The following is a 16894-nucleotide window of genomic DNA, read 5'->3' as shown; positions in this document are numbered from 1 at the left end:
CGTGTTATCATCTGATTACTGCAACAGGCCGTGTTATCATCTGATTACTGCAACAGGCTGTGTTATCATCTGATTACTGCAACAGGCTGTGTTATCATCCGATTACTGCAACAGGCTGTGTTATCATCTGATTACTGCAACAGGCTGTGTTATCATCCGATTACTGCAACAGGCTGTGTTATCATCTGATTACTGCAACAGGCCGTGTTATCATCTGATTACTGCAACAGGCTGTGTTATCATCCGATTACTGCAACAGGCCGTGTTATCATCCGATTACTGCAACAGGCCGTGTTATCATCTGATTACTGCAACAGGCTGTGTTATCATCCGATTACTGCAACAGGCTGTGTTATCATCTGATTACTGCAACAGGCTGTGTTATCATCTGATTACTGCAACAGGCCGTGTTATCATCTGATTACTGCAACAGACTGTTATCATCTGATTACTGCAACAGGCCGTGTTATCATCTGATTACTGCAACAGGCTGTGTTATCATCTGATTACTGCAACAGGCTGTGTTATCATCCGATTACTGCAACAGGCTGTGTTATCATCTGATTACTGCAACAGGCCGTGTTATCATCCGATTACTGCAACAGGCTGTGTTATCATCCGATTACTGCAACAGGCTGTGTTATCATCCGATTACTGCAACAGGCTGTGTTATCATCCGATTACTGCAACAGGCTGTGTTATCATCAGATCACTGCAACAGGCTGTGTTATCATCAGATTACTGCAACAGGCTGTGTTAACATCAGATTACTGCAACAGTCCGTGTTATCATCCGATTACTGCAACAGGCTGTGTTAACATCAGATTACTGCAACAGGCTGTGTTAACATCAGATTACTGCAACAGGCTGTGTTAACATCAGATTACTGCAACAGTCCGTGTTATCATCCGATTACTGCAACAGTCCGTGTTATCATCCGATTACTGCAACAGGCTGTGTTATCATCCGATTACTGCAACAGGCTGTGTTATCATCTGATTACTGCAACAGGCCGTGTTATCATCTGATTACTGCAACAGGCTGTGTTATCATCCGATTACTGCAACTGGCCGTGTTATCATCTGATTACTGCAACAGGCTGTGTTATCATCTGATTACTGCAACAGGCCGTGTTATCATCTGATTACTGCAACTGGCCGTGTTATCATCTGATTACTGCAACTGGCCGTGTTATCATCCGATTACTGCAACAGGCTGTGTTATCATCTGATTACTGCAACAGGCCGTGTTATCATCTGATTACTGCAACAGGCCGTGTTATCATCTGATTACTGCAACAGGCCGTGTTATCATCTGATTACTGCAACAGGCTGTGTTATCATCTGATTACTGCAACAGGCCGTGTTATCATCTGATTACTACAACAGGCTGTGTTATCATCTGATTACTGCAACAGACTGTGTTATCATCTGATTACTGCAACAGGCTGTGTTATCATCCGATTACTGCAACAGTCCGTGTTATCATCCGATTACTGCAACAGGCCGTGTTATCATCTGATTAATGCAACAGTCCGTGTTATCATCCGATTACTGCAACAGGCTGTAAGAGGAGGACTGAGGAGTTATACAATCCAGTGTACAAGTCTATCTTCCCGAGACCACAGTTTAGGTCACCATGAAGTCAAAAGCACCATGAAAGCAAAAGCAACAGCATTCATGCCAAGGGAAAATGTGAGAAAAACATGGCAAAGGAATGATATTCAAACATTGAGGGGATCGGTTGGGCTCAGTGGAGGGGCAGTTTCCTGGACCCAGATTAGGCCTAAAACTACTCCTGAACTAAAAAGCACACTCAATGGAGAATCTCCATTAAAAATGCTTTTTAGTCCAGGATCAGGCTGAATCTGTGTTCGGGAAACCATCCTTCAATGTTTTGAAATGTGTGAAATAGCAGAGGACCCTTACAGGGGCCAGAAGTTGTTGGCACAGCAAAACAACATCTAATGTGCGAACAACAGCTGCTGAAAGTATCTGACGGTCTCCAGGCCGTGAGGGGAATAAAAACGCTCTCTCTCAAAATCTTTCACATTCCCTTTGCGTTCTTGTTAAAGGTGCTGCATTGTGATTTCAGAAAAAGGTATATAATACATCTGCAGTAATAGTTGTATGATAGTGTTTCACAGTATTACTTACGCACCAGTGCAGTGAAAATGTGTTTTTTCGCATTGTTTGTAACTTATTTTGTACATAATGTTCACGCTACCATCTTTCATGACCCGAAAATAGTTTCTGAACAGAACAGCGACTACTCCCCTCGAACTGGACAAAGATTTTCCCTTTAATGAGTCTGACGCAAAGGATATAATGTTGCTCCCGGACAAGGTCCAAATCCCCGTCATTTGCATGAAGAAAAGAAGGAGATACAGGGGTGCAGATCAGGGTGCCTTGTGAGAATTCGTAGGCAAGTGGCTAAATGCTCATCCAGAAGTGGCGCTCCTAGTGGCCGGGGACTTTAATGCAGGCAAACTTAAATACGTTTTACCTCATTTCTACCAGCATGTCACATGTGCAACCAGAAGAAGAAAAAAAAATTATAGACCTTTCTCCACACACAGAGACACATACAAAGCTCTCCCTCACCCTCCATTTGGCAAATCTGACCAGAATTATATCCTCCTGATTTCTGCTTAAAAGCTAAAGTAAAGCAGGAAGTACCAGTGACTCGCTCAATACGGAAGAGGTCAAATGACGCGGTTGCAAAGCTACAGGACCGTTTTGCTGGCACAGACTGGAATATCTCCCGGTATACCATACCCCCAGCTCATACCACCGGCTTCATCATAAAGTGAATCAACAACGTCATCCCCACAGTGACTGTACGTACGTACATATGTGGCAGGGTTTGCAAACTATTACCGACTACAAAGGGAAACCCAGCCGCGAGCTGCCCAGTGATGCAAGCCTACCAGACGGGCTAAATCAAATCAAATCTAACTGCCTTTTATGCTCGCTTCGAGACAAGCAACACTGAAGAATGCATGAGAGCACCAGCTGCTCCGGACGAATGTGTGACCACAATCTCCGTAGCAGATGTGAGCAAGACCTTTTAACAGGTCAACATTCACAAGGCCACGGGGCCAGACGGATTACCAGAAGCGGTACCGGAGCGCCAAGTCTAGGTCCAAAAGGCTCCTTAACAGCTTCTACCCCCAAGCCATAAGACTGCTGAACACTTAATCAAATGGCTACCTGGACTATTTGCCCCCCCCTTTGTTTTGACACTGCTACTACTCACTGCTTATTATCTATGCATAGTCACTTTACCCCTACTTACATGTACCGAGTCAACCTGTCAACATGACCTGTTGAGGTAATTTGACTCGGTAACGAGTCAACCTGTCAACCTGACCTGTTGAGGTAATTTGACTCGGTAACGAGTCAACCTGTCAACCTGACCTGTTGAGGTAATTTGACTCGGTAACGAGTCAACCTGTCAACCTGACCTGTTGAGGTAATTTGACTCGGTAACGAGTTTACCATTTTATTATTTACATTACTTTATTTTGTAAATACTTTATTAAATCTGCATTGATGGTTAAGGGCTTGTAAGCATTTCATGTTAAGGTCCTGTTGTATTTGGTGCATGTGACAAATACAATTTGATTTGATTGTTTGATTGTTTTCCTGGTTGTGTTATCTAGTGGACATCCCTCTATCGTTTCCTGGTTGTGTTATCTAGTGGAAATCCCTCTATCGTTTCCTGGTTGTGTTATCTAGTGGACATCCCTCTATCGTTTCCTGGTTGTGTTATCTAGTGGAAATCCCTCTATCGTTTCCTGGTTGTGTTATCTAGTGGACATCCCTCTATCGGTTTCCTGGTTGTGTTATCTAGTAAATCCCTTATCGCTTCCTGGTTGTGTTATCTAGTGGACATCCCCACTCTATCAACCTGAGCCACAGTGTTATCTAGTGGACATCCCTCTATCCACTAGTTTCCTGGTTGTGTTATCTAGTGGACATCCCTCTATCACAACCAGGAAACCTGGTTGTGTTATCTAGATGGACATCCCAACTATCGTTTCCTGGTTTGTTATCTAGTGGAAATCCCTCTATCAACCCTGGTTGTGTTATCTAGTAACACAACCAGGAAATCCCTCTATCGTTTCCTGGTTGTGTTATCTAGTGGAAATCCCTCTATTTTCCTGGTTGTGTTATCTGAGTGGAAATCCCTCTAACCATCAATGTTTCCTGGTTGTGTTATCTAGTGGTACATCCCTCTACAGGTTTCCTGGTTGTGTTATCTAGTGGAAATCCCTCAATCAGGTTTCCTGGTTGTGTTATCTAGAGGAAATTACCTCAACAGGTTTCCAGGTTGTGTTATCTAGTGGAAATCCTCAACAGGTCAGGTTGACAGGTTGACTCGTTTACCTCAACAGGTCAGGTTGTGTTATCTAGAGTCAAATCCCTCAATCAGGTTCCTGGTTGTGTTATCTAGGTCAGGACATCCCTCTATCGTTTCCTGGTTGTGTTATCTAGTGGAAATCCCTCTATTGTTTCCTGGTTGTGTTATCTAGTGGACATCCCTCTATCGTTTCCTGGTTGTGTTATCTAGTGGAAATCCCTCTATCGTTTCCTGGTTGTGTTATCTAGTGGACATCCCTCTATAGGTTTCCTGGTTGTGTTATCTAGTGGAAATCCCTCTATCGTTTCCTGGTTGTGTTATCTAGAGGAAATCCCTCTATAGGTTTCCTGGTTGTGTTATCTAGTGGAAATCCCTCTATCGTTTCCTGGTTGTGTTATCTAGTGGAAATCCCTCTATCGTTTCCTGGTTGTGTTATCTAGTGGACATCCCTCTATCGTTTCCTGGTTGTGTTATCTAGTGGACATCCCTCTATCGTTTCCTGGTTGTGTTATCTAGTGGACATCCCTCTATCGTTTCCTGGTTGTGTTATCTAGTGGACATCCCTCTATCGTTTCCTGGTTGTGTTATCTAGTGGACATCCCTCTATCATTTCCTGCTGGCTCAATTTCACTTTATGTGAGAAAACAAGCACTGAATAGTATAGGGAATCATTGTACCATCTAAATCACTGTTAAATATCTTCAAAAAATACAAAAGAATATGTTTTTCCAGCTGTTTGAAGCTGGTGGACCAAAACAGAAAGTAAAAGGTTCAAGTGCGAGTCTCCGCCATGTTACGGGGAAATGGGATTCTGGGGAGGAGGGAGATTTGTTTTAAACGCAGCCTAGTGCTAAGTGAATTGCAAGATATTTCACAGTGATTCAGATGGTACAATGATTGCCTACACTATTCAGTAGTTGTTTTCTCACATAAACCCTTCAGAATTTTAGCAACCAGGAAATTAGCTAAATATATATATATATATGACAGCCAAAGTCAGAACAGCTTTCCCACAGATGCCAGCCACCAGATGCCGGCGGGAGAAATCAATAGACGAATGTCACAGCCGATCACAACACTGGCATGTAAGTAATACTGTGAAACACTATCATTACAAAATTACTGCAGATATGAACATTTTGTGAAATTAAAATGCAAAACTATAAAATACTATCATATGTGTAGCACCTTTAAAAGTCTCTATCTATCCATCCCTCTCTGTCAGACAGTACACTATGATCATCACATCCCCATTACTTCACCAGATCAAAGCGGCTGTATTCTCCAGTCCATTCCTTTCCTGCACTCAGACACAGAGTAGTCTAGCGCGTAGGCATACATAACACGAAGCTCTATTTCACTAGTGGGATACATCTGTCAATGAGGCTCCCTCCTCGACTCGCAAACATGATTTGATAAAAGTATTCTTCATGGATATGATGACAGATGTTTATTAGCTTGGATTCCTCTCATTGTCAATAACAAACTAACAACATTAAATCAGTACAATAGATTACTGTTGGGGCTCTGCAGTGGCCATCCTCCGCCTAGTCGCATGAACATGCCCAACAGATGCACAGCAATCAGCATCATATTGAAGAGGTTAGTCATTGTAGACAACTAGAGGGACTCGTGTTGTGTCCATGTAGACCTATAGTCTAATCACCTCCAAAGGAAGTCTCTTTAAGAGCAGGGCTATTCATCTAGAATCATGTAAACTTATTAGACCATTTGTGATGTAAAAGACAAAACTGATCCTTTTTCACAGCACTGTGTAACCATTTCACAGTACACCTTCTGTAGAGACCCATTCACTCATCTAGACGTGGCTGTGGGGTGGTTGTAGCCTCTCTCTCACATGGCCCGTCAAGTTAGCCAGGTGTGTCTGGGGGTGATTACGGCCATCTATTGTATTTCATGAACATGTGTACAATGTCTAGACAATAGTGACCCATCCACTTAGCTACATGTGGCTGGGGGTGTGTTTCTTTCACATGACCCATCAATTTATACAAGTGTGTCTGGGTGAGCATCATCTAATAATCATAAAATATTTATATCTGGACACTTTCTGTTATGCAAGTAACTGTACCGTTTAACCCTGCTGTGTCCTGTGAATGTGACAAATAAACTGTATTGATATAGTGTGTGTTTACCAGAGACGGTAAAGTGAAGTACAACATGACCTGCACCAAAGTCAGATCAGGATGTAGGCCAAGAACTAGATAGAGTTTTCCCTATTGTAGGCTACTACTTTTACCACGTTTAGTTTTGAAGTCTTTGGTTATATACTACACTTCCTTACTCACTCTGTTTAGCACATGGCCTCACATGTGAATCCTTAAAGAGATGGGTGGGGCTAAGGCTTAAGAAGGTGTGAAAGATGATAAATGGGTGTAGACAAAGAGCTCTCCTGTAGGTATACCAAAATATTCAAGGGCCATTTTCTCAAAAGTGAGGTTACAAGTTGATCAACTTTCTAAGCAGAATTGCATTCCCATTGTTCCTAAACTACAGTGTATGAAATACCATGTTCTAGCTCTGAGTCTTTACCTTCATCCAATGTAAAAAACACCATTATAAATGTTGCGATATAGACTGAAAAGATGTGCTGGGTCACATATTGGCCTGTTGGAAACTACAACTCCATACCACATTGCACAGTTCAGGCTGGATCTGATTTATCTCTGGGGAAACTACAACTCCCTACGACATTGCACAGTTCAGGCTGGATCTGATTTATCTCTGGGGAAACTACAACTCCCTACGACATTGCACAGTTCAGGCTGGATCTGATTTATCTCTGGGGAAACTACAACTCCCTACGACATTGCACAGTTCAGGCTGGATCTGATTTATCTCTGGAGGAACTGTGTGATGTGCACATTGAGCTTACAGAAAATAAATGTTGCAGCGATGAGACAAGATCGTAATCACGAAATTGGGGAGAAAAAAGGGGTAAAAATAACAACAATAAATGAATAACGGAAATGTTGGTTAATCGCTCTACACTAACAGAAACAGGACCATTTCACTTCCAACCGGAACAGTAGTGGAAAAAGAAGAGGCAGGGTAAGTCATAACTCCATGCCCCCCCCACTCAACTCTAATGTAAATATGACTCCAGAAGAAGCTTTTATCCCGCCAAAACCAGTGAAGCTATTGCAGCTGCTGCGTGTATGAAGAGTGCTAGTCAACCCACCCCTCTCGGGAGATACCTAGGTCTAGATTTTCACAGGATGCAGAGTGAGTTTGCTTTCTTGTTTAGTTGTTGCTGTGTGCCAGCAGCCTCTTTTAGGCAAGACTCTTACATTCTTCAACATTAGGAATTCATAGAATGGAGGAAACATAGGAAACACACTAAAAGGAGAGGAGGAACACAGTTATTTTAACCTGTGTGTGTGTGTGTGTGTGTGTGTGTGTGTGTGTGTGTGTGTGTGTGTGTGTGTGTGTGTGTGTGTGTGTGTGTGTGTGTGTGTGTGTGTGTGTGTGTGTGTGTGTGTGTGTGTGTGTGTGTGTGTGTGTGTGTGTGTGTGTGTGTGTGTGTGTGTGTGCTTCTCTCTCTGAAGCTAATGGATGTGAGTGAAGACAGCCCATAAACCCACAAACAACTACCTTACAGTAGAGAAACACTTCTGAGACAGACTGTTCCAAATGGATTCCTTATATAGCACAATGTTCTGACCAATAGTTACACAGTTTAATGGCTGTGTGAGGAGAAAACTGAGGATGGATCAACAGCATTGTAGTTTCTCCACAATACTAACATATTGTGAAAAGAAGGAAGCCTGTGCAGAATAAAAAATATTCCAAAACATGCATCCTGTTTGAAATAAGGCACTAAAGTAAAACTGCAGCAAAGAAATTCACTATGTCCTGAATGCAAAATGTTATGTTTGGGGAAAATACAACACAACACATCACTGAGTACCACTCTTCATATTTTCAAGCATGGTGGTGGTGGCAGTAATGGGTATGCTTGTCATCGGTAAGGTCTAGGGAGATGTTTAGGATACAAATAAACAGAATAGAACTAGGCACAGGAAAAATCCTAGCGGAAAACCGGGTTCAATCTGTTTTCCAACAGACACTGGCAGACCATTTCACATTTCAGCAGGACAATAACCTAAAACACAAGGCCAAATCTACACTGGAGTTGCTTACCAAGACAACATTGAATGTTCCTGAGTGGCCGAGTATGGCAAGACTTGAAAAGGGCTGTTTAGCAATGATTAACCAACAAATAATTTTTAAAGAATAATGTGCAAATATTGTACAATCCAGGCGTACGAGGCTCTTAGAAACTTACCCAGAAAGACTCACAGATGGAATCACAGCCAACTCTAACATGTATTGCCCCAGGGGTGTGAATAATTATGCAAATGCAATTTCAAATGTATTTGAAATGAAATACAGAACAAACATTTCTAAAAACATGTTTTCACTTTGTCATTATGGGGTAGTGTGTGTAGAAGGGTGAGAAACATTTCACTTTGTCATTATGGGGTAATGTGTGTAGATGAGTGAGAGACACATTAAATACATTTTGTAATTCAGGCTGTAACCACAGAATGTGGAATAGGTCAAGGGGTATGAATACTTTCTGAAGGCACCAGTAATAGGGGGGTATAATTAAGCAATAAGGCACGAGGGGGTGTGGTATATGGCCAATATACCACGGCTAAGGGCTGTTCTTAGTCACGACACATCGCGGCCTGGACACAGCCCTAGCCATGGTATATTGGCCATATAGCACAAACCCCTGAGGTGCCTTATTGCTATTATAAACTGGTCACCAACGTAATTACAGCAGTAAAAATAAATGTTTTGTCATACCCATAGTATACAGTCTGATATACCATGGTTGTCAGCCAATCAGCATTCAGGGCAGGAACCACCCAGTTTATAATGCTGTTTTTTTTACATTACAACGATGGGTTACACTGCTCTACTAAATCACCCTGCTGGGTTTGGACTGTCTGGGTGTGAATAGACAAGTTGTAAAATATGGACTCTCATCTGTCAGCATTTGAGGCAGTCGCCCAGTTCACTAAATTAGCCCTGTCACCTGACAATGGTTCTTAGTGGTGAGTTCATGGCCTTAGGAATACATCAGGCTCCTACACAGAAGCCAGTGCCAACACACACACAGTGGAGAGACACATGCTTGTCAATGTGTTAGAGATTCCTGTTTCTCCTCCAGCAGTGTCTGTGACAGGACATTTGTTTCAATAAGCCAGTGATCACTGCTCCACTCAGGTGTTTGTTTACACTCGTTTACAGCTTGGCCGAGTTACCTCAGTGAGGATCAGTCTACTCTAGGCCGAGTTACCTCAGTGAGGATCAGTCTACTCTAGGCCGAGTTACCTCAGTGAGGATCAGTCTACTCTAGGCCGAGTTACCTCAGTGAGGATCAGTCTACTCTAGGCAGAGTTACCTCAGTGAGGATCAGTCTACTCTAGGCAGAGTTACCTCAGTGAGGATCAGTGCCGAGTTACCTCAGTGAGGATCAGTCTACTCTAGGCAGAGTTACCTCAGTGAGGATCAGTCTACTCTAGGCAGAGTTACCTCAGTGAGGATCAGTCTACTCTAGGCAGAGTTACCTCAGTGAGGATCAGTGCAGAGTTACCTCAGTGAGGATCAGTCTACTCTAGGCCGAGTTACCTCAGTGAGGATCAGTCTACTCTAGGCCGAGTTACCTCAGTGAGGATCAGTCTACTCTAGGCAGAGTTACCTCAGTGAGGATCAGTGCCGAGTTACCTCAGTGAGGATCAGTGCCGAGTTACCTCAGTGAGGATCAGTGCCGAGTTACCTCAGTGAGGATCAGTGCCGAGTTACCTCAGTGAGGATCAGTGCCGAGTTACCTCAGTGAGGATCAGTGCCGAGTTACCTCAGTGAGGATCAGTGCCGAGTTACCTCAGTGAGGATCAGTGCCGAGTTACCTCAGTGAGGATCAGTGCCGAGTTACCTCAGTGAGGATCAGTGCCGAGTTACCTCAGTGAGGATCAGTGCCGAGTTACCTCAGTGAGGATCAGTGCCGAGTTACCTCAGTGAGGATCAGTGCCGAGTTACCTCAGTGGGGATCAGTCTACTCTAGGCAGAGTTACCTCAGTGAGGATCAGTGCCGAGTTACCTCAGTGAGGATCAGTGCCAAGTTACCTCAGTGAGGATCAGTGCCGAGTTACCTCAGTGAGGATCAGTGCCGAGTTACCTCAGTGCAGTGCCGAGTTACCTCAGTGAGGATCAGTCTACTCTAGGCCGAGTTACCTCAGTGAGGATCAGTCTACTCTAGGCCGAGTTACCTCAGTGAGGATCAGTCTACTCTAGGCCGAGTTACCTCAGTGAGGATCAGTCTACTCTAGGCCGAGTTACCTCAGTGAGGATCAGTCTACTCTAGGCCGAGTTACCTCAGTGAGGATCAGTCTACTCTAGGCCGAGTTACCTCAGTGAGGATCAGTCTACTCTAGGCCGAGTTACCTCAGTGAGGATCAGTCTACTCTAGGCAGAGTTACCTCAGTGAGGATCAGTCTACTCTAGGCAGAGTTACCTCAGTGAGGATCAGTCTACTCTAGGCCGAGTTACCTCAGTGAGGATCAGTCTACTCTAGGCCGAGTTACCTCAGTGAGGATCAGTCTACTCTAGACCGAGTTACCTCAGTGAGGATCAGTCTACTCTAGGCAGAGTTACCTCAGTGAGGATCAGTCTACTCTAGGCCGAGTTACCTCAGTGAGGATCAGTCTACTCTAGACCGAGTTACCTCAGTGAGGATCAGTCTACTCTAGGCAGAGTTACCTCAGTGAGGATCAGTCTACTCTAGGCCGAGTTACCTCAGTGAGGATCAGTCTACTCTAGGCCGAGTTACCTCAGTGAGGATCAGTCTACTCTAGGCCGAGTTACCTCAGTGAGGATCAGTCTACTCTAGGCAGATTTACCTCAGTGAGGATCAGTCTACTCTAGACCGAGTTACCTCAGTGAGGATCAGTCTACTCTAGGCAGAGTTACCTCAGTGAGGATCAGTCTACTCTAGGCCAAGTTACCTCAGTGAGGATCAGTCTACTCTAGACCGAGTTACCTCAGTGAGGATCAGTCTACTCTAGGCAGAGTTACCTCAGTGAGGATCAGTCTACTCTAGGCCGAGTTACCTCAGTGAGGATCAGTCTACTCTAGGCAGAGTTACCTCAGTGAGGATCAGTCTACTCTAGACAGAGTTACCTCAGTGAGGATCAGTCTACTCTAGGCAGAGTTACCTCAGTGAGGATCAGTCTACTCTAGGCCGAGTTACCTCAGTGAGGATCAGTCTACTCTAGGCCGAGTTACCTCAGTGAGGATCAGTCTACTCTAGGCCGAGTTACCTCAGTGAGGATCAGTCTACTCTAGGCCGAGTTACCTCAGTGAGGATCAGTCTACTCTAGGCCGAGTTACCTCAGTGAGGATCAGTCTACTCTAGGCCGAGTTACCTCAGTGAGGATCAGTCTACTCTAGGCCGAGTTACCTCAGTGAGGATCAGTCTACTCTAGGCCGAGTTACCTCAGTGAGGATCAGTCTACTCTAGGCCGAGTTACCTCAGTGAGGATCAGTCTACTCTAGGCCGAGTTACCTCAGTGAGGATCAGTCTACTCTAGGCCGAGTTACCTCAGTGAGGATCAGTCTACTCTAGGCCGAGTTACCTCAGTGAGGATCAGTCTACTCTAGGCTGATTGCTGACAAGAAACAAATGGCTGGAAAGGAAACTAGTGCACAGCGTCCTGCCACTAGGCATTATGTGCATATGGGGAACTAATTATATTGTTCCATTGTGCCACACACACACACACACACACACATTCATCATAACACTATGAATATTAAGATACTCGGGGAATAGGTCACACCACATTACAGCAGATCATCCATTACTCTTGAACAGACCAGTGTTGGGTTCAAATACTTTTGGATGGGCTTACTTCAGCTTGGCAGCTTTCCTGGCGCAATGGACCCAATAGAAATGGTACCACAAGTACAGGAATAGTCAAACACTTCAGGCAGGCTCAGTCAAATGCAAAAATAGTTGCTAGATAGGCCTCATTTGTAAACATTGCGTACGTACAAAATAAACCACCAAAACGTTTGCCCCAGTCTTCCCGCAAAAGTTGGCATTCATAAAAACTGAACTTGGAGTGAGAGTGCCCTTTCCTCCACACAAACTTTAGACCATGTATGCACATTCACTAATGGTTGGCGATCTGAATTGCAGGCAGGCAAGTAAGTATTTTGTGCTTCACAAACATTTGTGATCCTTTACTCTTCCAGAAACTGTCTCAGTCCTTTGCCAGATACAGCAAAAGTTAATGCGACAAAATGCAAACATTGTGCAAACCCAGTACATAGACTGGTAGCTGATGTAAAACATGTGACAGTGTGGTTAGGCGTGACATCATATACCTATTCCATCTCAGAGCCTGTACCAACGCAGATAGAAACACAATCTATTGACAAACTAAATATTCAACAACTATTTATCTTTTGCATAGAAGTGTGGGTGGTAGCATTTTACTTTGAACTTGTTTCTAAAATACAATCAATCAAGTGTTTGGCACTGGCTTTAGGCAGCATGTTTAGAAATGAAAAGTTCCTGTAATAGATGAAAACATTCTGCCCCGTCACACCTCTAGAGAAATGGGATCACATTTGCCATTGCTCTCTCTTTTAGAAAGCAGAAACTGCCGTGGCCTGAGTCCAATAGTTCCACATCATACAGCAAAAAAAGGGTGTTACGGTCACCATAAAAGGTGAACGGAGGTTGTTATGGTCACCATAAAAGGTGAACAGAGGTTGTTATGGTCACCATAAAAGGTGAATGAAGGGTGTTATGGTCACCATAAAAGGGTGAATGAAGGGTGTTATGGTCACCATAAAAGGGTGAATGGAGGTGTTATGGTCACCATAAAAGGGTGAATGAAGGGTGTTATGGTCACCATAAAAGGGTGAATGAAGGGTGTTATGGTCACTATAAAAGGGTGAATGGAGGTGTTACGGTCACCATAAAAGGTGAACGGAGGGTGTTATGGTCACCACAAAAGGGTGAATAAAGGGTGTTATGGTCACTATAAAAGGGTGAATGGAGGTGTTACGGTCACCATAAAAGGGTGAATGGAGGGTGTTATGGTTACCATAAAAGGGTGAATGGAGGTGTTACGGTCACCATAAAAGGTGAATGAAGGGTGTTAGGGTCACCATAAAAGGGTGAATGGAGGGTGTTATGGTTACCATAAAAGGGTGAATGAAGGGTGTTACGGTCACCATAAAAGGGTGAATGAAGGGTGTAATGGTCACCATAAAAGGGTGAATGAAGGTTGTAATGGTCACCATAAAATGGTGAATGAAGGGTGTTATGGTCACCATAAAAGGTGAATGGAGGGTGTTTTTCTGACAGAGTTATAATTCTCGTTTATACGTGCACAGTTTTACGACAGGTCTGATTTATATCGAGAAACGTACCTATGTACGGCGTGCGCCAAGTTTATAAATACATTTTTTTTAATGTATTCTTTTCATAAATGGCGCATCCAGATATTTAGTGTAAATGAGGCTTCTGCTCCCTAAGCAGATGTAATGTTGCTATGAGAGGGAGAAGAGAACACCTGACCAGTGAAGAGAAGTAGCACATTATTAACCCCTAGACAGAAGGGGAAGAGTAGAGAGAGAGAGAGAACTAAATAATTAAGTGGCATACTTCAGCCCTCCACTAAGTTCTTCTGGCCTAATTATAGCTTTCTCACAAAACCCTTGCTCCCAACTGGGAAGCAAAAGAGCATTTCTAAGGATTTCTTCAAAGTGGATAGATTATCAAAACATGCCATCTTTAATTAAAAACTAAGCCTGACATCTGTACAAATAAACAAAAACAAATATTTAATCTGAGATTAATTTTACAGTATATCATTGCTTGCTTGTTGTTATCTGACTGGATCACAGATATTGAATTTGAAAATGAACACTGGATATTGCTACATGATGGGACTAACATAACAGTAAGCCTACCCCACAGACAAACTCCTATCAGATAACAGTAAGGCTACCCCACAGACAAACTCCTATCAGATAACAGTAAGGCTACCCCACAGACAAACTCCTATCAGATAACAGTAAGGCTACCCCACAGACAAACTCCTATCAGATAACAGTAAGGCTACCCCACAGACAAACTCCTATCAGATAACAGTAAGGCTACCCCACAGACAAACTCCTATCAGATAACAGTAAGGCTACCCCACAGACAAACTCCTATCAGATAACAGTAAGGCTACCCCACGGACAAACTCCTATCAGATAACAGTAAGGCTACCCCTATCAGAACAAACTCCTATCAGATAACAGTAAGGCTACCCCACGGACAAACTCCTATCAGATAACAGTAACAGACAAACTCCTATCAGATAACTACCCCCACGGACAAACTCCTATCAGATAACAGTAAGGCTACCCCACAGACAAACTCCTATCAGATAACAGTAAGGCTACCCCACGGACAAACTCCTATCAGATAACAGTAAGGCTACCCCACAGACAAACTCCTATCAGATAACAGTAAGGCTACCCCACAGACAAACTCCTATCAGATAACAGTAAGGCTACCCCACAGACAAACTCCTATCAGATAACAGTAAGGCTACCCCACAGACAAACTCCTATCAGATAACAGTAAGGCTACCCCACAGACAAACTCCTATCAGATAACAGTAATGCTACCCCACAGACAAACTCCTATCAGCAAACTTTTAAAGTAAACCACTTTCATTCAAACGATCTTCTTAAAGATTTTCCTGTTGATTGTTCTCTGGCTTCTAATGATATTGGAAAACTCCTCCAATAAGAATATGTTCTTGCGTTGAGCAACACAGCTCTAACCCCATTGAGTTAACTTCAAAGGTATTGTCATCAAATGGAAACTACACAAGGTGTCTGTGAGAACACTTTTAGCATGTCTAATGAAAGAAAAACCCCTAGGAAGGTACAGTGGGCCAGCATGAGATCAGGCCCCCTAGGAAGGTACAGTGGGCCAGCCTGAGATCAAGCCCCCTAGGAAGGTACAGTGGGCCAGCCTGAGATCAAGCCCCCTAGGAAGGTACAGTGGGCCAGCCTGAGATCAAGCCCCCTAGGAAGGTACAGTGGGCCAGCCTGAGATCAGGCCCCCTAGGAAGGTACAGTGGGCCAGCATGAGATCAGGCCCCCTAGGAAGGTACAGTGGGCCAGCCTGAGATCAAGCCCCCTAGGAAGGTACAGTGGGCCAGCCTGAGATCAAGCCCCCTAGGAAGGTACAGTGGGCCAGCATGAGATCAGGCCCCCAAGGAAGGTACAGTGGGCCAGCATGAGATCAGGCCCCCTAGGAAGGTACAGTGGGCCAGCCTGAGATCAAGCCCCCTAGGAAGGTACAGTGGGCCAGCATGATATCAGGCCCCCAAGGAAGGTACAGTGGGCCAGCATGAGATCAAGCCCAGTTTGAGAACCAGAAGACACAGCTTAATTTCTGGTCCTCTAATTTCCCGAATCATACCATTTTACCAATTGTGAAAGGGAAGCGGGGGGGCGTGCAAAGGCCACCCATGTTCAAGTGGTGTTCAATCAGACAGACAACAGTCAGGGTGGAAACGTGTTCTATCAGACAGACAACAGTCAGGGTGGAAACGTGTTCTACCAGACAGACAACAGTCAGGGTGGAAACGTGTTCTATCAGACAGACAACAGTCAGGGTGGAAACGTGTTCTATCAGACAGACAACAGTCAGGGTGGAAACGTGTTCTATCAGACAGACAACAGTCAGGGTGGAAACGTGTTCTACAGACAGACAACAGTCAGGGTGGAAACGTGTTCTATCAGACAGACAACAGTCAGGGTGGAAACGTGTTCTATCAGACAGACAAGTCAGTCAGGACAACAGTGGAAACGTGTTCTATCAGGGTGGAAACAGACAGACAGTCAGGGTGGAAACGTGTTCTATCAGACAGACAACAGTCAGGGTGGAAACATCAGACAGACAACAGTCAGGAAACGTGTTCTATCAGACAGACAACAGTCAGGGTGGAAACGAAGACAGACAACAGTCAGTTGTTCTACCAGACAGACAGTCAGGGTGGAAACGTGTTCTATCAGACAGACAACAGTCAGGGTGGAAACGTGTTCTATCAGAAGACAACAGTCAGTTCTATCAGACAGACAACAGTCAGGGTGGAAACAGACAGACAACAGTGTTCTAGACAGACAACAGTCAGAAACAGACAGACAGTCAGGGTGGAAACGTGTTCTAGACAGACAACAGTCAGACAGACAACAGTCAGGGTGGAAACGTGTTCTATCAGACAGACAACAGTCAGGGTGGAAACGTGTTCTATCAGACAGACAACAGTCAGGGTGGAAACGTGTTCTATCAGACAGACAACAGTCAGGGTGGAAACGTGTTCTATCAGACAGACAACAGTCAGGGTGGAAACGTGTTCTATCAGACAGACAACAGTCAGGGTGGAAACGTGTTCTATCAGACAGACAACAGTCA

The sequence above is a fragment of the Oncorhynchus keta genome, unplaced genomic scaffold (genome assembly GCF_023373465.1).
Source record: "Oncorhynchus keta strain PuntledgeMale-10-30-2019 unplaced genomic scaffold, Oket_V2 Un_scaffold_5510_pilon_pilon, whole genome shotgun sequence".
NCBI lineage: Eukaryota > Metazoa > Chordata > Actinopteri > Salmoniformes > Salmonidae > Oncorhynchus > Oncorhynchus keta.
The sequence above is the reverse complement of the archived record's forward strand: the minus strand, read 5'-3'. Positions refer to the sequence as shown.